The 26,982-nt window shown below is 45.6% G+C and overlaps 1 pseudogene; it reads left to right on the plus strand.

The window, feature by feature from the left end:
- Positions 1-22,022: 22,022 nt before the first annotated feature.
- Positions 22,023-22,140, plus strand: LOC124719296 (annotated as a pseudogene).
- Positions 22,141-26,982: the final 4,842 nt, after the last annotated feature.

The following is a 26,982-nucleotide window of genomic DNA, read 5'->3' on the forward strand; positions in this document are numbered from 1 at the left end:
GCATCTTCTTCCTGTCGGTTAAATTTCCCGACTGTAGCACGTCATCTTCGTGGTGTAGCAATTTTAATGGCCAGTAGTGTATAAGAATATCTGACCGGTGCAGAGCACTTAATCCACTGGATTTAACAAAACTGCTGACAGGAATTGCTAGTCACAGCCAGGAGTGAATTAGAATAATATAATTACTGTATTTTACGGACATCCTTCTCTTGAAAGTGTTGTGCTGTATCAGTTCGAGTGACAAAACGAAGTGCCCGCATCTCGTGGTCGTGCGGTAGCGTTCTCGCTTCCCACGCCCGGGTTCCCGGGTTCGATTCCCGGCGGGGTCAGGGATTTTCTCTGCCTCGTGATGGCTGGGTGTTGTGTGCTGTCCTTAGGTTAGTTAGGTTTAAGCAGTTCTAAGTTCTAGGGGACTTATGACCACAGCAGTTGAGTCCCATAGTGCTCAGAGCCATTTGAACCATTTTTTTTTTTTGGACAAAACGAAGTACCGCTGTCTAACCCACGGGACGGCTTACATACACGATCGTAAGACTTGTCGCCTGATAGCAGAGACACACAGTTGTCTGTGAGAGCGCCCCACTGTGTAGAGAGAAAGAGGGCGCGCGAACAGATAGTTGCCCCCAGGAATGTCGTCCATTAGGGTCAGCTAGCGGCATCCGTCCTGTTCCTCGTTATCTCAAAGGCTCGCCGGCGGTCCCGGAGCGCATGCGCCGCTATCTTATCTGACAGCCCGGCCGCGTGTGTCCAACGTCCGTCTGGAGGCACCGAGCAGGCAACTGTAACAGGGGCACCATCTGATTGGCTCCCGCTGACTGCCGGGGGAACGCCATTGGGCGGCGATAAAAGACCCAATCCGGCGTCCACCGGCGCGCACATAAAGTCTTTGTTTATACTGCTCGCCGTCTAACACGGGGTCCCTTCTACGAACGGTGATAACGTCGGTTAATCTCCAAGAAGATACTGTGTCAGCTCGCACAGACTAGCCTTTCTTGAGCGTCGCAGCAGCCACGCTTGTTCTCGCAACATCAGAGTATGATTTGGCTCTGATATACAGGGTGGTCCATTGATCGTGGCCGGGCCAAATTTCTCGCGAAATAAGCGTCAAATGAAGAAACTACAAAGAACGAAACTTGTCTAGCTTGAAGGGGAAAACCAGATGGCGCTATGGTTGGCTCGCTAGATGGCGCTGCCATAGGTCAAACGGTTATCAACTGCGTTTTTTTTTTTAAATACGAACCCCCATTTTTATTGCATATTCGTGTAGTACGTAAAGAAATATGAATGTTTTAGTTGAACCACTTTTTTCGCTTTGTGATAGATGGCACTGTAATAGTCACAAACGTATAGTTCACAGATTTAAAAAATGGTTCGACTGGCTCTGAGCACTATGGGACTTAACAGCTATGGTGATCAGTCCCCTTTAACTTAGAACTACTTAAACTTAACTAACCTAAGGACATCACACAACACCCAGTCATCACGAGGCTCACAGTTTTAGACGAACAGTTGGTAACAGGTACGTTTTTCCAATTAATTTTAAATTAAAATACAGAACGTTGGTACGTTTGAACATTTTATTTCGGTTGTTCCAATGTGATACATGTACCTTTGTGAGCTTATAATTTCTGAGAAAGCATGCTGTAACAGCCTGTAAATACCACATTAATGCAATAAATGCTCAAAACGATGTCCGTCAACCTCAATGCATTTGGCAAAACGTGTAACGACATTCCTTTCAACAGCGAGTAGTTCGCCTTCCGTAATGTTCGCACAAGCATTGACAATGCGCTGACGCACGTTGTCAGGCGTTGTCGGTGGATCACGATAGCAAATATCCTTCAACTTTCCCCACAGAAAGAAATCCGGCGTCGTCAGATCCGGTGAACGTGCGGCCCCCGGTATGGTGCTTCGACGACCAATCCACCTGTCAAGAAATATGCTATTCAATACCGCTTCAACCGCACGCGAGCTATGTGCCGACCATCCATCATCTTGGAAGTACATCGCCATTCTGTCACGCAGTGAAACATCTTGTAGCAACATCGAAAGAACATTACGTAGGAAATCAGCATACATTGCACCATTTAGATTGCCCTCGATAAAATGGGGGCCAATTATCCTTCCTCCCATAATGCCGCACCATACATTAACCAGCCAAGGTCGCTGATGTTCCACTTGTCGCAGCCATCGTGGATTTTCCGTTGCCCAATAGTGAATATTCTGCCGGTTTACGTTACCGCTGTTCGTGAATGCCGCTTCGTCACTAAATAGAACGCGTGCAAAAAATCTGTTATCGTCCCGTAATTTCTCTTGTACCCAGTGGCAGAACTGTACACGACGTTCAAAGTCGTCGCCGTGCAATTCCTGGTGCATAGAAATATGGTACGGGTGCAATCGATGTTGATGTAGCATTCTCAACACCGACGTGTTTTGAGATTCCCGATTCTCGCGCAATTTGTTTGCTACTGATGTGCGGATTAGCCGCGACAGCAGGTAAAACACCTACTTGGGCATCATTTGTTGCAGGTCGTGGTTGACGTTTCACATGTGGCTGAAGGCTTCCTGTCTCCTTAAATAACGTAACTATCCGGAGAACGGTCCGGACACTTGGATGATGTCGTCCAGGATACCGAGCAGCATACATAGCGCACGTGGGCATTTTGATCACAATAGCCATACATCAACACGATATGGACTTTTTTCGCAATTCCATCAGCGGATACAGTACGTTATCTGCTCAGATTCTCTCAGCTCTCTCCTCAGTCTCCAAGCTCTTTACCCTGTGCACCCTCTGGTCCACCGGATTCAGGACTGTCTGCGCTTGCTCCACCTGGGGGGCGTCTCGGTGGCGTTCCTCTGGCTCCCGGGACACGTTGGTATCAGTGGAAATGAGGCGGCCGACATAGCGGCCAAGGCTGCAGTCTCTCTTCTTCGGCCAGCTACTCAGTCGATTCCCTTCACCGATCTACGGAGCATTTTATGTCGTCGAGTTGTTCTTTTATGGTACGCACATTGGTCGACACTTTCCCATAATAAATTGCGGGACATGAAAGCTCTTCCTTGTGCTTGGACCTCTTCCTCCCGAACGCGTCGTCGGGAGGAGGTAATTTTAACTGGACTCCGGATAGGGCACTGTCTTTTTAGCCATCGACATCTTTTAAGCGGCGATCCTCCCCCACTCTGTCCCCACTGCTCTCAGCTGTGGACGATAAGACACCTTTTAATTGAGTGCCCCTATTTTAATCCGTTACGCTCCCGTCTACAGCTATCGCCTGATGTATCGTCGATTTTAGCAGATGACACGCCCTCAGCCGACCGCGTTCTCAAGTTTATTAGTGCCAGTGAAATGACGTCAGTCATTTGAAGCTTTTTTTGGGGACAACTAACCCCTTTCTGTAGTGGATTTTTAAGCCTTCCTTCTGATTTTAGTTTCTCCAACTTTATGACTTTCGTTCCCATTGCTGCTGGTTCTCAATTTCGGCTTTTTACTGTTTCCTAAGTCACAGACCGGGCGCTAATGACCATAGAAGTTTTGCGCCCTAAAAAAAACAAAACAAAAAAAAAAACCAAGCAAATAGCGTCCGCACTGGTGAAATGTTACGTGATACGACTTAGTTAAACGTTTGTGGCTGTTACAGCGTCATTTATCAGACAGCGAAAAAAGTGGTCCAACTAAAACATTAATATTTCTTTACGTACTACACGAATATGTAATAAAAAAGGGGATTCCTATTTAAAAAAACGCAGTTGATATCCGTTTGACCTATGGCAGCGCCATCTAGCGAGCCAACCATAGCGCCATCTCGTTTCCTCCTTCAAGTTAGATGAGTTTCGTTCTCACAAGGGAACCTCCCCATCGCACCCCCCTCAGATTTAGTTATAAGTTGGCACAGTGGATAGGCCTTGATGAACTGAACACAGATCAATCGAGAAAACAGGAAGAAGTTGTGTGGAACTACGAAAAAATAAGCAAAATATACAAACTGAGTAGTTGATGCGCAAGATAGGCAACATCAAGGACACTCTGAGGTCAGGAGCGCCGTGGTACCGTGGTTAGCGTGAGCAACTGCTGAACGAGAGGTCCTTGGTTCAACTCTTCCCTCGTGAAATAAGTTTAATTTTTTATTTTCAGTTTATGTGACAAACTCGTTTGTTTTCATCACTTTTTTGGGAGTGATTATCACATCTACAAGAGAACCTAAAACGGGCAAGGTAGAAGAATCTTATTACCTATTCGCCAAGTGTACACGTTAGGTGGGTCGACAACATATTCCTATCATGTGACGCACATGCCGTCACCAGTGTCGTATAGAGTATATCAGACGTGTTTTCTGGAGAGGAATCGGTTGACCTATGACCTTGCGATCAAATGTTTCCGGTTTGCATTGGAGAGGTACGTCCTTTCGTCTACTAATCGCACGGTTTTGCGGTGCGGTCGCAAAACACAGACACTAAACTTATTACAGTGAACAGAGACGTCAATGAACGAACGTACAGATCATAACTTTGCGAAAATAAAGAAAGTAAAATTTTCACTCGAGGAAAGACAAGAACCAATGACCTCTCGTTCCGCAGCTGCTCACGCTAACCACGGGACCACGGGGTTCTCGATGTCAGACTATCCTTGATGTTGCATATCTTCCCATGGACTACTCAGTTTGTATATTTTGCTTATTTTTTTCATAGTTCCACACAACTTCTTCCTGTTTTCTCGATCAATCTGTGTTCAGTTTTTCAAGGCCTATCCACTGTGCCAGCTTATAACTAAATCTGAGAAGGGTGCGATGGGGAGGTTCCCTTGTTAGTAGTTTTTTCGTTTGACGATAATTTCGTGAGATATTTGGCTCAGTCACGATCAATGGACCACCCTGTACACATAAATGATTTGGCAGAGACGGTGGGCAGTAATCTACGGTTATTTGTTAATGATGCCGTGGTGTACCGTAAGCTATCGAAGTTGAGTGACTGTAGGAAGAACAAGATGATTCAGTTGGTTTGTTGAATTGCAGCTAACTCTAAATATTGAAAATATAAGTTAATGCGGATGAGTAGGAAGGAAAAAACCTGCAACGTTCGGACTCACTATTACTTGTGTCCCGCTTGACACAGTCAAGTCGTTTAAATATCTGGAAGTAACGTTTGAATGCGATATAGAATCTACGAGCATGAGAGAACTGTCGCAAGGAACGCGAATGATCGACTATTTTTTACTGGGAGAATTTTAGGAAAGAGTTATTCATCTGTTAAGGAGAGGGCACATGAGACGCTGGTGCGATCTATTCTTGAGTACTGCTACAGTGTTTTGGGATCGTACCAGGTCGGATTGAAGGAAGACATCGAAGCAATTCAGAGGCGGGCTGCTAAATTTGTTACTGGAAACTTCGAGCAACTCATAATCGTTACGGAGATAATTCGGGAACTCAAATTGAAATGCCTGGAGGAAAGGCGACGTTCTTTTCAGGAAACACTATTGAGAAAATGTAGAGAACCTGCATTTGAAGCTGACCGCTGAATGATTCCGCTGGCGCCAACACACACACGCGTAAGGACCACGCAGATGAGATACAAGAAATTAGGCTCAAACGGCGGCATATCTATAGTCGTTTTTCTCTCGCTCCATTTGTGAGTAGAACAGGAAAGGGTATAATCCCGCACGCACTTTATGGTGGGTTGCGATGTATCTGTGTATGTAGATGCATTTATCCTATGTCTACCGCTACATGCAATTTGCTTTTCCTCGACACAAAGGCATCTACCAGCAGGACAACGCAACGTGTCACATAGCTCGCAGCTAACGTGTATGGTTCGAAGAGCACAAGGATCAGTGAAGTATGTTCCCTGGCCACCATACTCACCGAATTAAAACCCAATCGGAAATGAGCGGGACCATCTTGATCGGGCTGTTCGCACCATGGATCCTCAACCGAGAAACCCAGTGCATCTGGCCACTGCACTGTAGTCGGTATGGCTCCACATCCCTTGCAGAACCTCACTGACTCTCCAGCAGGTGCTTACATTAATGTGACTTAACAGTGCGTAGTTCTCCTGTAGATAAATATTCAGATTTGGAGTAGCGGCTCTGCTTGCTCCGTGCGCATAATAGGATGGCTGCAACACAACTGCGAAAGCGACAGATTTTTGTCGCAAGCATGACCCATGGTTATTATTTGGCGCGAAATCTGGCGATTATAATCATTATAATCGTTTCAGCTGTGGCATGCTTCGGCTACTTTTTCAACCGCGAATGTTATCGAATCGTGAAAATCACCCAATGTGACATGTGGCAATAGATTTAAATAGACAGATCAAAAAAAGTTTTGCATCACCCTGGTTCCCAGAACTCCGGAAGACAGATACTGACTACGGGTATTGTATCACAGACACAGGCCCTTTGACTGTTCAGAGATGTTACTGAACCCACCCAAAGATGTAAACATCCATCCCTCCTATTAGACGGAGGGGGTCCGACAGCCGACCAGTTCCAGGCATTCCATCAGGAAGGAGGTACACGGCTCGTGTTGACTGTATTTCAACCATGCGCAGACGGTCAATACCGCGGTTCAATCGCTACCGCATTGTTACTTTGTGCCAGGAAGGGGTGTCAACAAGGGAAGTGTCCAGGCGTCTCGGAATGAACCAAAACGATGTTGTTCAGAAATGGAGGAGATACAGAGAGACAGGAACTGTCGATGACATGCCTCGCCCAGGCCGCCAAAGGGCTACTACTGCAGTGGATGACCGCTACCTCCGCATTGTGGCTCCGAGGAACGCTGACATCAGCGGCACCGTGTTGAATAATGCTTTTCGTGTTACGACTCAAACCGTGCGCAATGGGCTGCATGTTGCGCAACTTCACTCCCTACGTCCATGGGGAGGTCCATGTTTGCAACCTCGACACCATGCAGCGCGGTACAGATGCTCCAAACAACATGCACTCAGGATTGGCATCACGTTCTCTTCTCCGATGAGTGTCGCATTAGCCTTCAGCCAGACAATCGTCGGAGACGTGTTTGGAGACAACCCGATCAGGCTGAACGCCTTACACACACTGTCCAGCGAGTGCATAAAGGTGGAGGTTCCCTGATTTTGGGTGGCATCATGTGGGGCCCGTGTACGCCGCTGGTGGTCATGGAAGGCACGGTGGCTGTACGGTGCGTAAATGCCGTCCTCCGACCGACAGTGCAACCATATCGGCAGCATACTGGCGAGGCATTCGTCTTCATGGACGACACTTCGCGCCATCATCGTGCACGAAAGAGGTCGACTAGAGTGCCCAGCACGTTCTCCAAACATGAACCCTATCGAACATGCCTGGGACAGATTGAAAAGGGCTGTTTATAGACAACGTGACCCACCAACCACTCTGAGGGATCTACGCCGAATCGCCGTTGAGGAGTGGGACAATCTGGACCAACAGTGCCTTCATGAACTTGTGGATATTATTCCACGACGAATACAGGCATGCATCGATGCAAGAGGACGTGCTACTGGGTATTAGAGGTACCGGTGTGTACAGCAGTCTGGACCACCGCCTCTGAAGGTCTCGCTGTATGGTGGTGCAACGTGCAATGTGTGGTTTTCATGAGCAATAAAAAGAGCAGAAATGATGTTTATGTTGATCTCTGTTCCAATTTTCTGTAGATGTTCCGGAACTCTCGGAACCGAGGTAATGCAAAGCTGTTTTTGATGTGTGTACTATTTTAAATCCAACCCCCCTCCCTCCCTCCCTTCCTTTCTGTCTCTCTCTCTCTCTCAAAGACAAAAAAGGAAAAAAGCATTGATGTATCAGAAACAAGAAACAGTGGAGGGTCACCATCACAGAAGCGGTGGGAATTCGTAAGAACCGCTTTCTGAAAAATTGATCGCTGCCCGTGGCGAGTGCAGAAAGCGATAAAGTGTGATTCACCGTGGCGCACCCACATAGGTGTGACATACTTGCGTACTAAACGTCACGTGCTCTGGAAGCACATACCTAAAACACTCAGCTCCATTAGCTGCAACCCTTAAATACGCACACAGTCGCATAAATTGCGCGCTTCTCACTGTAAAACACTGTGCTGTGTCGAGTGCGTCACCTGAAAAATGCGTGTTTTCAGCAGTTTATCAATTAAATGGCGTGCGTCTTCAGCCGGGTGGATGTAGATCAAAGGATGGAACGTTCTTAACAACAGCAAACAAACATTAGAATGTCGAGGCGACACAACGGTGCCGGAATTTACTGATCCTTTTAAGCTATATAGTGGCTAGCGTCGTATCTCGTCCTGTAAATCTATTCAAACGACCTCTGGAATGTGCCAGAATGTTGCTTTCTTCTCCTGGCATTTCAGATCCAGGGCCACTTCTTGAAACTGAGCTACAAAATAACATAGTTTCTACAGCAAGTATCGACACTATCGTCAGGTGTGCGCAGCTGACTGTATAAGTGGATCGCGGAACGGAAGGTCAGAAGAACTCACAATGTATTTCAGTGGTGGCGTTCACATAGACCATCAGCGGAAGAGACGGAAGGAAGTTGTCGCGTTGATATTTCCGTTTGGTGGGGGGAGGGGAGACAGTAGAATCGTCCTTTACCGACATCGGAAGTAACCCATCCTCGTCACCCTCGTTCTTGTTATAGCTGTGGATATTGTGCTTATTTGTCTGTTCTTAATCTTTATTTTATTATTTGTTTTGTTTTCGTGAGACACTGATAACACTGCACGCCGATATTGATATTTCACCAGTAAGTGCACTTCCATAAAACAAGCAAATATCTAAAAGTGAAAAATTATTCAAGTTTTGAAACACCTCGGTAAAGAAAAAGCGTACGCTGTAAATAAATAGAAAATTAAATAGATGGAACAATTTTTTGTTAGAAAAAAAGGAATCAGCCTTATTAAAATATGAAAGCAAAACACAATGGAAGAAGTGAAAAAGGCGCCATTTAGCTGGTACTAAACGTGGATCTTGGAGGAACATCGACATAATAAAAACTTCAATACACAATATTAATTGTGGAACATCAACACAATGCATTCAAGATATTTGATATTTTATAGAGGAAAAGCGATGTTTTGAAAAGTTTGGACATCATTTTTACTAATCTTTCACTTTCCAGCAGTGTGGATGACTTACGATACTATCTTTCTCAAGAACATACGTACTGAATTTTGCTTTGGCCATTAGCAAACTAGTCATTGCTCGTTGCTTTACACGTCACCCTGACTACTGATTCACGTTTGTCGTCCCTGTACTTTTGTGTCTTTCGATATTTTGCATGTCGTAACCTCAGTTTCATCGTCCAGTATGTAGTATCGCTAATACTCAATATTTTTATCGAATATTAATTAGATTAATCGCCAAAGACATATTTTTGAAGAACAGAGGAGACACGTTTTTCGTGTATCGCTGCTGCGAATTAGGTTCGTTGCCTGTTTCTAACCGGTGTTAATCTTGCGCCATCTTCTGGTATAGGTGTCGCCATTACGCTGTGAGACTCATTTTTGTCCAGGAGTTTTATAGGTCAGGAGCACAGGCACTGACGTATTACTATCTCTTTGAACATATCTTGGTGAAGGAAGTAATCTAAATGCAAGGTAAAAACTATTTTTCTCGTGTTATTCGTTTGCACTTTTTGTACCAATGAAAGCATTACGAATTTTTTATTTTTATTATCCTGTGTAAAAAATATTATGCAGTTTAAAAATATGTGGTACCTTATGAATAATGAGGTTTCTGCTTGCTGGAGAGCGAAGAATAAGGAATCAAGAGTAGTGAATTACCAGTTGGCTAGACGAAGATACATGTTCGGTGGTACAAGAGGGAATCTTGCAATCTCTGGTGATGCCAGCAATCATTATTTCAGCATATCATCATTGGAGTTGCACAAGGACAAAGGTTAATAAATGCTCTTTATCAGCATTGTTTTGGGTCAAAACGCATCACGTTCAAAGAAACTAATAACATCTCTTTTATTAATTTACACTTTTTACAGCTCTCAGTTCTATGTTTCGCTGACGCCACAAGTAGTGGGCTAAGCGTAATGACGTTGTGTTGACGTTGCCTTACGTTCCGCTCTGCTGACGGCCTACAAGAATGCACCTTTACTGTCCGATTCGTTATCAAAAGTTCATGAACAAGAGAAAGGTCTAAAAAACTGCACATAATAAACAATGAAGGCAGACACTACAGGCGAATCAAGTTTCTGGTACGATGACAACATATTGCCGGAAATTCGCAGCATTAGGTGAGGCACGTCACCAACTAACGAAGATCATTCCACATCTTGAACCATATAATACTGCTAAATTGGTAAGTTTTATTCTGATGAATGCGGGATTGTAATTCAGGAGAAACCTACGGTTTTTCTGAAATAATTATTTTATTTGTTTACATACCGCTGCTTCTACAGCTGTTTAGAGCACACTGGGCGAAGAACTAGTGACCCACAGGAGACACCGCTCCAATACCCCGTAACGCCGGAACCGCCTCAGACAATGGTCTGAAATCGATGGGGTAGAGCGTTCCTGCAGCTATCCCATACTCAGCTGAACTTGTCCATGTTATACAGAATGTTTTGAAGACTGCGACACTCAGCTGAAAACACTCATTCATTGTCAGATCCAAAAGAGCAACCAAACTTCAGGGATGACCATTGTTGCGTTCCATCTGCAATTCAGTATGGTCCTCCGACGTTTTATATGGGACTAGCGTAGCGCCCTCTGCTTCTCTCGCGTAGACTATACGGCCTGCAGAGATTTTTTTGTTTCTATTTAACCGAGTTTTTATGTTAACAAACTGGAACACGCTCTAAACCTTTCATAAGCCATATAAGTATGGTGTTTACCGAATGTATTTCCGACCAAACAGCGATTCTGGCAGCTGGAGTCCAAAGCCTTTGTTAATCACGCTTTTTGCGTTCTTCTGGAGGTATATCCATAGCAACTTTCGCCCCCTAACAAATATTTCTTTATATCTAACTGAGAAGTTCAAAAATGGTTCAATTGGCTCTAAGCACTATGGAACTTAATACCTGAGGTCATCAGTCCGCTAGACTTAGAACTACTTAAGCCTAACTAAGCCAAGGACATCACACACATCCATGCCCGAGGCAGGATTCGAACTTGCGACCGTAGCAGCAGCGCGGTTCCGGACTGAAGCGCCTAGAACAACGGCCGGCGAACCGAGAGGTGATATACCAGTGTTCATAAATTTATCTTTAAACTTTTTTAATGTAACGAAATATTGCTTTAAAAGTTTTCATCCGCTACTGCACTCGCTTAGAAATTGAATTTCCAAGAAAACTGAAACACGTATTTTTTTAATTTCTGACCGAGAAATCAAATACCAGTTTTCATAGATGCAGCCTTAAAAACCCGTTAGTAGTTCTTCAGTAATTATTCATATTCAGAAAGAACTTTCATCCATTCTCTTACATTCATATTGGCTGAATTTCCAGAAATGCTGAAATACGTGTTCTTTAATTTATGAGAACCGAAATTTAAATTTTCATAGATTTATCTTTAAAATCTCTTTCATAATAAAGTATTTAAATATCAAACCTTATCCCCTATTGTATCCCCCTAGAAAAGAAATATCTTTTTTTTAACCACAAAGCGAAATGCCAATGTCCATAGACGTACGTTTCGAAATACTTCAGTTGTTCTTTACAAGGTATTTATTTCAAAAAAAGCTTTAATCCATTATTTCGCCTCCATAGTGATAAATTGTCAAAAATGCTGTAGCACTTTTTTTTTTTTTTTTGACCGAGAAACCGGACAACAATTTTAGTAGGTCTAGCTTCAAAATTGCCTTAATGGTGACATTTTTCAAGAAGTCCTTCAGCCCCTATTTCACCCCCTTAGTGTTGGAATTTCGAAAAATCCCTTCTTAGACGACACCTAAAATATAACATCCACACCCTCTCCAAATTTCAGGTTTCTATCCTTCGCGGCTTTGGCTGCGCGATGATAAGTAAGTCAGTCAGTCAGTCACTCACTCAGGACACTGCCTTTTATAGACAGTGATTAACATCGGGGCCGACCGTTGTGGCTGAGCGGATCTAGGCACTTCAGTCCGGATCCGCGCTGCTGCTACGTTCACAGGTTCGAATCCTGCCTCGGGCATGGATGTGTGTGATGTCCTTAGGTTAGTTAGGTTTAAGTAGTTCTAAGTTCTAGGGTACTGATGACCTCCCATAGTGCTCAGAGCCATTTGAACCATTAACATCGGGTCATTGAGCGTGTAACACTACGCTATTGCGCACGATACTTATTAAAGCCTGTACTATGGTAAGTTGACGGGCTTCACCTTATAAGAAAGGATTTTGGTATATATGTTGACCGCGTGTACCTGAATGGAGGCAAAATCAGACTTCTACACACTCAGTAACAACAATGATAAGTCAAGCAAGTCTGAAGTGCAACTACACGCTAGGACGGACAAGAAACGACACAGCAGATGCTACCGAATTATTAATAATACGGTCGCCAGCCTAATTAGGCATTAACTGAGTTTCTTCCCAGTACAAGTTGATGTATGTTCATACAAAACAACACGTAATAGCACTGCATAATATGGTAAATTCTAGAACCAGAAAATCTACTGAACTAATAATTTCACTTTCTGTACTAATATGAACAAGCCATAAATACACAACAATACACTATAATGTTTACTACAAACTTCGTACTGTCTATTGATCTAATTAGAATCGGGCATAGGTTACCCTAGAAATAGCACTTTCGAAACACACATACAATGCCAATTTTGAAAAGGGTAAAACACTAATAAATTTTGGTTTTATATTGACTTTAACTTTGCTGGTCAAATCAGTTCAGTACACTTCAGAATTTAAATGAATAGAAAAGAAAAAAGGGGGGGGGGGGGAGACCCTGAAACTGTTATGATCACTGTATCGAAAATATTGATTAAAGGATTCATTAAGCACTCAAGATTTCCAATAGGTGAGTTACTACTCTTTTTAGCTTATTTCCTGCTCATTTAATTACCATTTTATCTGCCTCAAATAATTAAACTTCATTACTAAACCAATTTCAACATTATCTTCCAACTTTGCCAGACCTATATATTCATTAACAACGAAGTTCTTTAAACATCATTCTAACATAGATAGGTCTGCAGGTAAGTATTATTAACATAAACTTTAAATCTTCATCTCGGGACACTCGGTTTGCACAACATGTGGAAAGGACCCTGTCTATGTTAGTGATGAGGATAATTAAAAGATAGGACAGTTCTGGTAAAAGTTAAGTTGTTATTGAACAGTAAGAAACAAAACTAATACTGGTCCACACGAATACAGTACTAAAAGTTTCAACCTGTTCGTATCGATGCGGCGGTCGGCAGGCGGCGAGATGGCGAGGCGCAGAGCACACATACAATCACAGCTATGGCTCTTGATGTATCGGCAGTTTACTTCTTCCTAGCGTCGCAATGTTTTTCCATTTAGTGCCTATGTAATTTTGCCATGCTGTATAGTCGTCGGAAACGGCACATCCGAGGCTCAATGAAACCACTTTTTCCAGGATAGCCTCCTCGATCCGGAACGTGTTCCTCAGACCGATGCCCAACTCCGACTGTATTGCTGAGCCCGTTATGCCGTGCAGCGCCCGTGTGCATCTTCCCGCGCTCGCCTGCCATCCACCTCTTACCGCTCCCTTACAGACAGGGTATTCACCCGAGGTTTTGCATCCTACATATCCTAATACATTGCCTACGTATGGACCAGACGCACAATTACAACTTCGACATCTTACAATAGTTTCAACATTTCTTACATTTCCATTTTGTTATAATATTGCTTGCAATTTGACATAAACATTAATATTCACATCGAAAATTGTTTACAGTTTCTTTAACATAATGACATGAAAAGAAAAAAGAAATGAAATCAGAACATCGCTTACACTAATTTATCGAAAATCAGAAGAAAAAATTGTTATATGTACAGCTGTTGTTGTTACAAGCGGACCACTCAAGGTTGCAGCAGGGTGCCTGAGTGCTCCTCATGCAGACGAGGTACGCGAGCAGTTCCGTTAACACGACTGGGGAACAAACACTCTACACTTACACCTACATAAACACTCCACAAGCGACCGTATGGTGCGTGGCGGAGGGTAGCTTATCCCACTACTAGTCACCTCCTTTCCTGTTCCACTCACATACAGAGCGAAGGGAAACCTATATGCCAGCGCACGAGCCGTAATTTCTCTTATGTTATCGCCCTGGTCGTTACGTGAGAAGTACCTCCGTGGCAGTAGAATCTCTCTGCTGTCAGCTTCAGATGCCGCTCCTCTAAATTTTCTCCAACAACGTTCCGCGAAAAGAACGTCGCCTTCACTCTAGCTATTTCCATTCGACTTCACGTAACATGCGTGTTGGTCGAAAAACCGGTAACAAATCTAGTAAAACGTCCCTGAAATTCTTCGATGTCGTCCTTTAATCTGACGTCGTTGGGATCCCAAGCACTAGAGCAGTACTTAATAATGGGTCGCACTGGTGCTTGTAAGCGGTCTCTTTGACAGGGGAACCAACTTTCCCAAAACTCTCATAATAAACTGAAGTTCAGCATTAGGCTTCCTACTGCCGTCCTTACGTAATTGGAAATTTGCGGTAAGTTCTATGGGACCAAAATGCTGAGGTCATCGGTCCCTAGGCTTACAGACTACTTACTCTAACTTAAACTGACTTACGTGAAGGACAACACACACACCCATGCCCGACGGAGGACTCGAACCTCCGACGGGGGCACGTCCTTACGTCTTTTTCCATTTCATATCGCCCTTCAATGTTGCGCTACTCATGTATATTACAATACATTTTCGTACATTTGAAACAGACTGGCAACCATCAGACCATCTTCACTCGACGACGAAATCTTCCCGTACAGTTCAGCGTCATAACGGGGCAGCCGTAAACTGCTGTTCCCCCGTCCGTCAGATTGTTTATGTAACAGAAAGTAGGAGCGGCCCAACACACTTCCCTGGGGCGCTCCTGACTATACCCTTATCTCTGATGAACGCTAGCCATCGAGGTCAACGTACTCGGTTCTACAAGTATTACTTAAGAAATTTTCGAGCCACTCTCATATCTGGGAACCTGATCCGTATCTAGGAATCTTCATTAAAACTCTCCAGGGGGGCAAAACGCAATGTGCCTTTTGCTCTTCCTCCATTCTTTGCAGGATACCACGCGAACTGCGGCCAAACTGAGTCTCACAGGAGCGATGCTTTCTGAATCCGTGCTGATTTTCCAGCTCATGGAAACTTACTGTGTTCGAAATTGGTACGTTTTGAACAATTCTGGAGCAAACTGGTCTTAAGAATGTCTAATTTTATGGGTCCTTTCTCGCTTGGAATTTTCTGCTGGGCAAAATGGTTCAAATGGCTCTGAGCACTATGGGACTTAACATCTATGGTCATGAGTCCCCTAGAACTTAGAACTACTTAAACCTAACTAACCTAAGGACATCACACACATCCATGCCCGAGGCAGGTTTCGAACCTGCTGGGCAAAATATTCGGGAGTATAGTTCTTCCTGCAATACCAAATCTGAATTACATCTGGACCTGACGACTTACTTGTTTCAACTATATGAGTTGTTTCTCTGCACCAGGAGTGCCTATTTCTGTGTTCTCCATACGGGAGTCTGCTGGACGATCAAACGACGGTATGAAACTTCCTGGCAGTTTAAACCTGCGTGCCGGACCGAGACTCAAACTCGAGACCTTTGCCTTTCGCGAGCAAGTGCTCTACCATCTGAGCTTTCCAAGCACCATTCTCGCCCCGTCCTCACAGCTTTACTTAAGGAGTCCGCCTGCGAAACATGTTCGAACACTGCTTACGAGTTTGTTGTAGCTGTACCAGATATGACTAACAAACAATGGTACTGAAAAATCTCCCAGGCTGTGGCTAAGCCACATATCCGCAATATCCTTTCTTTCAGGAGTGCTAGTTCTGCAAGGTTCGCAGGAGAGCTTCTGTGAAGTTTGGAAGGTAGGAGGCGAGGTACTGGCAGAAGTAAAGCTGTGGGGACGGGGCGTGAGTGGTGCTTGCGTAGCTCAGTTGGTAGAGCACTTGCCCGCGAAAGGTAAAGGTCCTGAGTTCGAGTCTCGGTCCAGCACGCAGTTTTAAACTGCCAGGAAGTTTCATATCAGTGCACACTCCGCAGCAGAGTGAAAATCTCATTCTGGAAACGACGGTATGTTTGTTCTATCCTCCTGCGTGAATGTCTTGTGAAACGCGAAATTTAAAACGTTGGCTTTCGTTTCGCTGTCTTCTATTACATTACCAGACAGGTATTAGCCCCTTACCTAGCTTGCACTTCTCGTGAATGTCGCGCCCAGCACAAAGTCCCAAGTGGCTCGAAAAAAGTGCAGGTGAAACATAAAAGAACGGACCCGCAAAATTACAGACCTATAACTTTGGTTTGCTGCAGAATCCTTGAACACTTTCTCAGTTCGAATATACTAAAATTTCTTGAGGCTGACAAGCTTTTGTCCACGAATCGGCGTGGTTTTAGAAAACATCGTTCGTGCGAAACTCAGCTCCCACCTGTCTCACATTATATACTACGACCTATGGATGAAGGGCAACAGGTCGATTCCATATTTCTAGATTCCGGATGGCATTTGACACGGAGACTCATTATAGGCTGCTAACGAAGGTACGAAGATACGGAATAAGCTCACAGATATGTGGATGGCTCGAAGACTTCTTAAATAGTATTTTATTTATTTATCGTATCCAAGACATCACCATTTTACAAAAAAAATTATATTACAATGCAAGAGAAGCAGTTATAATACAAAAGTACATGGTTATAAGGTAAATTAACTACAATAATATAGAAAAGTATGTAACATATAATGATAAGCGCTAAGGATGCGAAATAGAGCAATTTTCATATCCCACATGAAGCCCAATACACTGCAGCTTGAATAGCCTTGTCATTTGCTTCAAATAGGTCTTGAGTCGAACACGGGTTGTTTAGTTTCCTGCAGACCGGTAGGTGTTGTGGGTCTTGCTGTTCTCCACACTCGCAGGGCTCGTCTGCACTGATGTAGCCCCATTTTTCCACGTTTGCTCTGCATCTTGATACGCCTGTTCGTAGTCTATTCAGGGCTTTCCAGGTCGTATATGGGAGTTCAGAGCCAGCTGTGGGTTCTTCCGTGGGGCTATTCCCTGGTCTTCCTGGGTCCACATTGTACCACAGCTCTTCTCGTCGTGCTCTAGGCGATAAAAGAGTTGCTTCAGTTGTTCGTAGGAAACTCTTCCTTGATTTAAGTCGGCGAGGTTGAAGATAGTATCCGAACATTGGATGCCTGGGATCTGTCTCCTGTTTATGTTTCTCGATTTCTGCGGCAGTCCTTCATCTGATGTCTGGCGGGGCTATGCCCATGTGGTGGTACAGCTGCTTTGTGGGAGTTGGGTGGAGGCATCCTGTCACGATGCGTCCAGTCTCATTCAATGCTATATTTACTTGTTCAGCGTGGGTGGAATTTTGCCAAACGGGTGCCGAGTACTCCGCAGTGGAGAAACATAAAGCTAAAGCTGACGTGCGGAGAACTGGAGGTTGCGCTCCCCATCTGCTATTTGTTAGCTTGCGGATGATGTTGTTCCTGGCACTCACTTTCATCTTTGTGGCCAAACAGTGTTCCTTGTAGGTGAGAGCACGGTCAAGTTTAATCCCAAGATACACTCCTGGAAATGGAAAAAAGAACACATTGACACCGGTGTGTCAGACCCACCATACTTGCTCCGGACACTGCGAGAGGGCTGTACAAGCAATGATCACACGCACGGCACAGCGGACACACCAGGAACCGCGGTGTTGGCCGTCGAATGGCGCTAGCTGCGCAGCATTTGTGCACCGCCGCCGTCAGTGTCAGCCAGTTTGCCGTGGCATACGGAGCTCCATCGCAGTCTTTAACACTGGTAGCATGCCGCGACAGCGTGGACGTGAACCGTATGTGCAGTTGACGGACTTTGAGCGAGGGCGTATAGTGGGCATGCGGGAGGCCGGGTGGACGTACCGCCGAATTGCTCAACACGTGAGGCGTGAGGTCTCCACAGTACACCGATGTTGTCGCCAGTGGTCGGCGGAAGGTGCACGTGCCCGTCGACCTGGGACCGGACCGCAGCGACGCACGGATGCACGCCAAGATCTTAGGATCCTACGCAGTGCCGTAGGGGACCGTACCGCCACTTCCCAGCAAATTAGGGACACTGTTGCTCCTGGGGTATCGGCGAGGACCATTCGCAACCGTCTCCATGAAGCTGGGCTACGGTCCCGCACACCGTTAGGCCGTCTTCCGCTCACGCCCCAACATCGTGCAGCCCGCCTCCAGTGGTGTCGCAACAGGCGTGAATGGAGGGACGAATGGAGACGTGTCGTCTTCAGCGATGAGAGTCGCTTCTGCCTTGGTGCCAATGATGGTCGTATTCGTGTTTGGCGCCGTGCAGGTGAGCGCCACAATCAGGACTGCATACGACCGAGGCACACAGGGCCAACACCCGGCATCATGGTGTGGATAGCGATCTCCTACACTGGCCGTACACCACTGGTGATCGTCGAGGGGACACTGAATAGTGCACGGTACATCCAAACCGTCATCGAACCCATCGTTCTACCATTCCTAGACCGGCAAGGGAACTTGCTGTTCCAACAGAACAATGCACGTCCGCATGTATCCCGTGCCACCCAACGTGCTCTAGAAGGTGTAAGTCAACTACCCTGGCCAGCAAGATCTCCGGATCTGTCCCGCATTGAGCATGTTTGGGACTGGATGAAGCGTCGTCTCACGCGGTCTGCACGTCCAGCACGAACGCTGGTCCAACTGAGGCGCCAGGTGGAAATGGCATGGCAAGCCGTTCCACAGGACTACATCCAGCATCTCTACGATCGTCTCCATGGGAGAATAGCAGCCCGCATTGCTGCGAAAGGTGGATATACACTGTACTAGTGCCGACATTGTGCATGCTCTGTTGCCTGTGTCTATGTGCCTGTGGTTCTGTCAGTGTGATCATGTGATGTATCTGACCCCAGGAATGTGTCAATAAAGTTTCCCCTTCCTGGGACAATGAATTCACGGTGTTCTTATTTCAATTTCCAGGAGTGTATTTTTAGAGACAAGGCGGAAGCTGTTAATTAGCTGTGTTGCCGATCCACTTACGTACGCTCCCATATCTCACACATCTACGAACTTCCCCAGCATTTCGCGCAGTCGAGCTACCCACGTTACATATAGGTCCAACTGATATGTGGGTACGCTACCATCTCGTGGATTTACTACCCCTTGGAAAACCGGTCCGCAGTTGCTTCAATTTTTTAATCCGTAGCATCGTCTCGCTCACGCCAACACCTGAAAGCTTAGGTTTCGTAACTATCATTCAAGTGGTCGAAAAACCGCTCCTCGATATCTTTATTCACTCTGGATACATCTGGGATAGCCCGTCGTAGCTGCCTAACACCGTATACAGGGTAGTCCATTGATAGTGACCGTGCCAAATATCTCACGAAATAAAGCGTCAAACGAAAAAACTACAAAGAACGAAACTCGGCTAGCCTGAAGGTGGAAACCAGATGGCGCTATGGTCGGCCCGCTAGATGGCACTGCCATAGGTCAAAGGAATATCAACGGCGTTTTTTTTTAAATAGGAACCCCCATTTTTATTACATACTCGTGTAGTACGTAAAGAAATATGAATGTTTTAGTTGGACCACTTTTTTCGCTTTGTGATAGATGGCGCTGTAATAGTCACAAACATATGGCTCACAATTTCAGACGAAAAGTTTGTAACAGGTAGCTTTTTTAAATTAAAATACAGAACGTAGGTACGTTTCAACATTTTATTTCGGTTGTTCCAATGTGATACATGTACCTTTGTGAACTTATCATTTCTGAGAACGCGTGCAGTTACAGCGTGATTACCTGTAAATACCACATTAATGCAATAAATGCTCAAAATGATGTCCGTCAACCTCAACGCATTTGGCAATACGTGTAACGACATTCCCATCAACAGCGAGTAGTTCGCCTTCCGTAATGTTCGCACATGCATTAACAATGCGCTGACGCATGTTGTCGGGCGTTGTTGGTGGATCACGATAGCAAATATCTTTCAACTTTCCCCACAGAAAGAAATCCGGAGACGTCAGATCCGGGTAACGTGCGGGCCACGGTATGGTGCTTCGACGACCAATCCACCTGTCATGGAATATGCTATTCAATGCCGCTTCAACCGCACGCTACCTATGTGCCGGACATCCATAATGTTGCAAGTACATCGCCTTTCTGTCATGCATTGAAACATCTTGTAGTAACATCGGTAGAACATTACGTAGGAAATCAGGAACGTTGCACTATTTTGATTGCCATCGATAAAATGGGGGCCAAATATCCTTCCTCCCATAATGCCGCACCATACATAAACCCGCCAAAGTCACTGATGTTCCACTTTTCGCAGCCACCGTGAATTTTCCGTTGCTCAATAGTGCATATTACGCCGGTTTAGGTTCCCGCTGTTGGGGAATGACGCTTCGTCGCTAAATAGAACGCGTGCAAAAAATCTGTCATCGTCCCGTAATTTCTCTTGTGCCCAGTCGTAGAACTGTACACGACGTTGAAAGTCGTCGCCATGCAATTCCTGGTGCATAAAAATATGGTACGGGTGCAATTCATATTGATGTAGCATTCTCAACACCGACGTTTTTGAGATTCCCGATTCTCGCGCAATTTGTCTGCAACTGATGTGCAGATTAGACGCGACAGCAGCTAAAACACCTACTTGGGCATCATCATTTGTTGCAGGTCGTGGTTAACGTTTCACATGTGGCTGAACACTTCCTGTTTCCTTAAATAACGTAACCATCCGGCGAATGGTGCGGACACTTGGATGATGTCGTCCAGAATACAGAGCAGCATACATAGCACACGCCCGTTGGGCATTTTGATCACAATATTGATACATTAACACGATATCGAACTTTTCCTGCAAATGGTAAACGGTTTATTTTAACACGGGTAATGTATCACGAAGCAAATACCGACCGCACTGGAGGAATGATACGTGATACCACGTACTTACACGTTTGTGACTGTTACAGCGCCATGTGTCACAAAGCGAAAGAAGTGGTGCAGCTAAAACATTCATATTTGTTTTCGTACTACACGAATATGTAATAAAAAATGGGGGTTCCTATTTAAAAAAAACGCAGTTGATATCCGTTTGACCCATGGGAGCGAATCTAGCGGGCCAACCATAGTGCCATCTGGTTTCCCCCTTCAAGCTAGACAAGTTTCGTTCTTTGTAGTTTTTTCGTTTCACTCTTATTTCGTGAGATATTTGGCCCTGTCACGATCAATGGACCACCCTGTATATACAGTGAGAAGTGTAAAGGTACGACGGCAGTCCGTGTGTGCCGCTTCTCGTCGTCCGCGACGTCGTTTCTACCGCGGCGTCGGGTCCCATCGTCAGGACGCAGACAGCGGCCGGGGCCCGCAGACTCGCACAACGCGGCAAGCGGCCCAGCTGACAGACGCCTCCTTAATTGGCAGAGCGCCGCCTTTAAGTGGGCCCACTTGGCGCAACGAAAACATTCTGCCCGCCGCGGAAAGAGCAGCGCCGTTACAAGTTCGCGTCGCCCTCTGCCCGAGCACTGCGCTCCAGCGGCCGCGGTCCGAGCTCTGCAGCGTGGTCAGAGGCAGTCTGAAAAGCATCTAACGGTGTTGCAGGGTAGGCTGTCCTGAGAAATAATTGTTAAGAAAAAATTCGATACCTTGCGCCGTATCCGTGTCAACTAACATTGACGTTAGTCTATCAGGCAGTTTCAATCGCAAATTCGAGTGTCCCTACAGATACAATTAGTGTCATTTGTTCTCACAGCGTAGATAGTCTTTGGCTCTGGTTCGATCCTTACTACCATCCCACGTCAAAAATTGTTTAAATAGCTCTAAGCACTATGGGAGGTCATCAGTTCCCTAGACTTAGAATTATGTAAACCTAACTAACCTCAGGGCAACGGCCTTGCCACAGTGGATACACCATTTCCCATGAGATCACCGAAGTTAAGCGCTGTCGGACATGGTCGGCACTTGGATGGGTGACCATCCTGGCCGCCATGCGCTGTTGCCATTTTTCGGGGTGCACTCAGCCTCGTGATGCCAATTTAGGAGCTACTCGACCGAATGGTAGCTGCTCCGGTAAAAGAATACCATCATAATGACCGGGAGAACGATGTGCTGACCCCCACGCCCCTCCTATTCGCGTCCTCCACTGAGGATGACACGGCGGTCGGATGGTTCCGGTAGGCCACTCGTGGCCTGAAGACGGAGTGCTAACTAACCTAAGGACATCACACACATCCATGCCCGTGGCAGGACTCGAACCTGCGACCGTAGCAGCAGCGTGGTTCCGGACTGAAGCGCCTAGAACCGCTCTGCGACAGCGGCCGGCCATCCCATGTCCAATTTATGTATCGCTCTACTGTTCGGTTGTAGGAAGCCAAACGAAGAACACGTTTGGCGACACCGTCTCTTGTGGGCCGCTAAAGTACCTAAATACCTAAAAATAGTGCCGCATTTTGCAGCTATTCGGTCAAGCCTTTGGGAAGGATTACTGGCAACGTACCTTCAGAGGTATGTACGTCGTTTCCTGGACAGCTATAGCATGTCTGTTCCCTTGCACAAATGCTGGATCAGAGCAAGCATATCATTGCTGTTTTCCTGAAGTCTCGGCCTGGAGACTGCAGACACAAGTACTAAAACGTCATATACCTAGAGTATGAAAAAAAGAAAAATTAAAAAAAGATATGCTTGCTTCTCTTTTGGCACACTCTCCATTACAGAGTCCATCAAAAGGCGTACCGGTGTAAATATATCAAATTATAAACTTTTTAAGAGGGTCAATCGAATGAAAACCTTAAATATTTGTCTAAAGCCCGCAGCTCGTGGTCGTGCGGTAGCGTTCTCGCTTCCCACGCCCGGGTTCCCGGGTTCGATTCCCGGAGATGTCAGGGATTTTCTCTGCCTCGTGATGGCTGGGTTTTGTATGATGTCCTTAGGTTAGTTAGGTTTAAGTAGTTCTAAGTTCTAGGGAACTGATGACCGTAGATGTCAAGTCCCATAGTGCTCAGAGCCATTTGAAGCACTTTTTTTTGTTTAAATATTATTTATTGTGCAGAAGTGGTACAAAGTTGTATGACTTTTCAACATAATCTCTCCTACGCTCAGTGCAAGTCCTCCAGCGCTTACAAAGTGCATAAATTCCTTTGGAAAAAAATTCTTTTGGTAGTCCGCGCAACCACTCATGCACCGCGTGGCGTACCTCTTCATCAGAACGGAACTTCTTTCCTCCCATTGCTTGTTTGAGTGGTCCAAACATACGGAAATCACTTGGGGCAAGGTCTGGTGAGTATGGTGGATGAGGAAGACACTCAAAATGCGGGTCTGTGATTGTTGCAACTGTTGTACGGGCAGTCTGGGGCCTTGCATTGTCATGTTGCAAAAGGACATCTGCTGGCAGCAATCCACGTCGCTTTGATTTGATTGCAGGCCGCAGATGATTTTTTTAGGAGATCTGTGTACGATGCACTGGTGACAGTGGTCCCTCTAAGCGTGTAATGCTCCAAAATGACACCTTTTTCGTCCCAAAAGACAGTCAGCATAACCTTCCCTGCTGATGGTTCTGTTCGAAACTTCTTTGGTTTTGGTGATGAGGAATGGCGCCATTCCTTGCTCGCTCTCTTCGTTTCCGGTTGGTGGAAGTGAACCCAGGTTTCGTCCCTAGTAACGATTCTTGCAAGGAAGCCATCACCTTCTCGTTCAAAGTGTCGAAGAAGTTCTTCACAAGCATCAACACGTCGTTCTCTCTTTTCAGGAGTCAGCTGCCGTGGCACCCATCTTGCAGACACTTTGTGAAACTGGAACACATCATGCACAATGTGGTGTGCTGACCCATGCATGACTAATCTGTAAACATTTTGCAGTGTCACTCAGTGTCACTCGGCGGTTTTCCTTCACTATGGCTTCAACTGCTGCAATGTTCTGTGGAGTCACAACTCGTTGTGACTGACCTGGACGAGGAGCATCTTCCACTGAAGTCACGCCATTTGCGAACTTCCTACTCCATTCGTAGACTTGCTGCTGCGACAAACATGCATCACAGTACTGAACCTTCGTTCACCGACGAATTTCAATAGGTTGCACACCTTCACTTCGCAAAAAGCGAATAACAGAACGCCGTTCTTCCCTGGAGCAAGTAGCAAGTGGGGCGGCCATCTTTATACTGATACTTCGACGGTATGTATGCATCTGCACTATGCTGCCACCTACAGGCCATTCTGCACCCTGTTTGTAGCACGCTTACCAACTTACAGAATAACGGCGCAAAATTTCGATTTGTTATTACAAAATTAAGGTTTTCATTTGACTCACCCTCGTATTTTCAAAACGGGTTAACAAAATACAGAAACATAACATCACACGTTTCCCGTTTGCAGTATGGAAAATGATGTCTGGCGTTCGGCGTCCTCTACTTCGACGGCATGTATGAAAGGACTACAAGTGCATTTTGGCATGAATACTTCTTATTTCCTCCAGTAACTCGCGGATGTTTCAGAGTTCATTGACAGACACCAACGATTTAAAATAATCCAAAAGAAAAAAAATCGCAAAGGGTTAAGCCACGTAACCTCGGTGGTCATAGTTGGTCACCATTGCGAGAAATGAGGGGATCTGTAAACATCTCTCAGAAAAAATCGGTTGTTTCCCGGGAGGCGTGTGAAACGTCAACTTTTTAACGTTCTTCTCACTGAAAGGCGGTCACAAGAAAAATCTCTTATTATCCCACGGCATCGGTTTTCATTAACTGCCACCCACTACGGCAAGAAAGGAAGAATGAATTGACTGTTGGTGTTAATAACGTCCATCCTCCTTTACCTCCTGTGCATTACTGCAGATGACGTGTCACTGAGCACGTGTGTTCTGTGAATGCAGTACACGCGAGGCGCCTAGTTGTTTGCACTGCACTGTGTGGAATACAAAGGTTCTGTTATAGTTCACTAACCTGCTGTTGATGTCCTCAGCGCAGGAAACAACACGCCGGTAGTAGGTTCTGTAACTTGAGGCTGAAACTGACTTTCAGCGAGGTTCTGTTCTGAAATAATGTATCACTTCTTTGGGATGCCACTCGCGTATTTTAATATAGCCACACGAAAAGACTGATACAGCAAACTACATGATCAAACAGAGTGTTAACGAAAATGTATCTTTACACTATTTGTGGCACGTGTCTGTGCCTCATGGCTACCGGAGTGCATATTTTAATACTGAGTACTGGCAAACACATTCTGCCACAGACAACATGACTGTACATCTCGACTGCCTAATCCAGAGTGACGAACAAGAACTTAAATAAAGATTGAAAACAAATCCTACGACAGACAACATGTCTGTTCTTCTCGACTGCCTAATCCAGCGTGACGTACAAAAAAATGGTTCAAATGGCTCTGAGCACTATGGGACTCAACTGCTGAGGTCATTAGTCCCCTAGAACTTAGAACTAGTTAAACCTAACTAACCTAAGGACATCACAAACATCCATGCCCGAGGCAGGATTCGAACCTGCGACTGCAGCGCCTTTAACCGCACGGCCACTTCGGCCGGCCGTGACGTACATACAGCCCGAAACACTTCGCGCCCCATACCAGAAAATGCGTGACCCGAACGCTTCCGAAGTGCTTCGTCTGCAATTTCGTCAGTCTTTTGTTTTTGATTTAAATTGTTGATTTTAATAATTCTGAAATGACTGATTGATAGTCATCTGTTCAGAGATATTTATATTAAAAAGGGAAGTCATTCCAATGAATAGTTTAACTAATAATAACTCTAACGTTTTCGCGCCCTTGCTCGGAACACAGCAGCCAATCACAGTGCAGTAGCATTGTGCAGGCTGTCTTTCGCACGGGAATGGTACCGAATCTGACGCAGGTACATCACACCACATTTCGTTATCTATATACTTCTTGCATCTCCACTGCTCTGGGAACAGCTTCTTGGAGCCTAATATGATGGCTGACTAAGCCAGAAATATTACACCACCCAAAAGCCACACCAAAACGTCACTCGCCGTGGATACATTGCCCCCTTTTCAACCATGCAAACATTTTCTGAGCACCAGAATACTGTATATGCAACAAAACTGCGCGTCCGTCTTTGTATTACAATTTTCCGAAAACCAAGTTCCGATATTTGGGGCCTTTCGCGAATTACGAGGAGCAAAATTAGACAATTAACTCAGTATACGTGTGTGAACATGAACTTTAAGATTTGCTAAAACATGCAATGTTCTATTAGGAAACGACCAAAAGCCGAAATCGGAAATTTGTATTTCAAAACGAAATATTGTCTATGCCAATTATCATTCGACTCTGAACCCAACCGAAGAGAGATTCATCATTCGTTTCACTGTTTCTCATCCGGTGGCCGATTATGTTCTAATGTCTCCGATGGCTGTCGTAGAAAATAATACAGGGATGTCATTCGAGTTCAGCGACCTGCCAAGGAGACAAAACTAAGGACTAGTTGTTGCTCCCCCCTCCCCCCCTCCCCTACCCCGGCAACACACACACACACACACACACACACACACACACACACACACACACACAAAGGGTTCCTGTGACATGTGGCGACCTCAACATAGACGTTGTTACCCCAGCCTCTCTCCTCCCCCTTTCTCTCTCTCTCTCCCCACTCTCCTTCCTTCCTTCTTTCTCTCTCTCTCTCTCTCTATCTCTCTCTTCTCGTGACGCTAGACAGACGCCACAACACCCCCAATCGCACGAGCGCAGAGCGGTGCCTGGCAAGTTTCTGCGTGTCGTTTCGGCGAGAGCGCCCTGGTGGTGAAACGCACTACCACACGTCTTGAGCTCCCCCCCCCCCCTCTCCCCCCCCCCCTGCTAGTGCCTTATTGGTG

Source organism: Schistocerca piceifrons, chromosome 10, assembly GCF_021461385.2.
Source record: "Schistocerca piceifrons isolate TAMUIC-IGC-003096 chromosome 10, iqSchPice1.1, whole genome shotgun sequence".
Taxonomy (NCBI): domain Eukaryota; kingdom Metazoa; phylum Arthropoda; class Insecta; order Orthoptera; family Acrididae; genus Schistocerca; species Schistocerca piceifrons.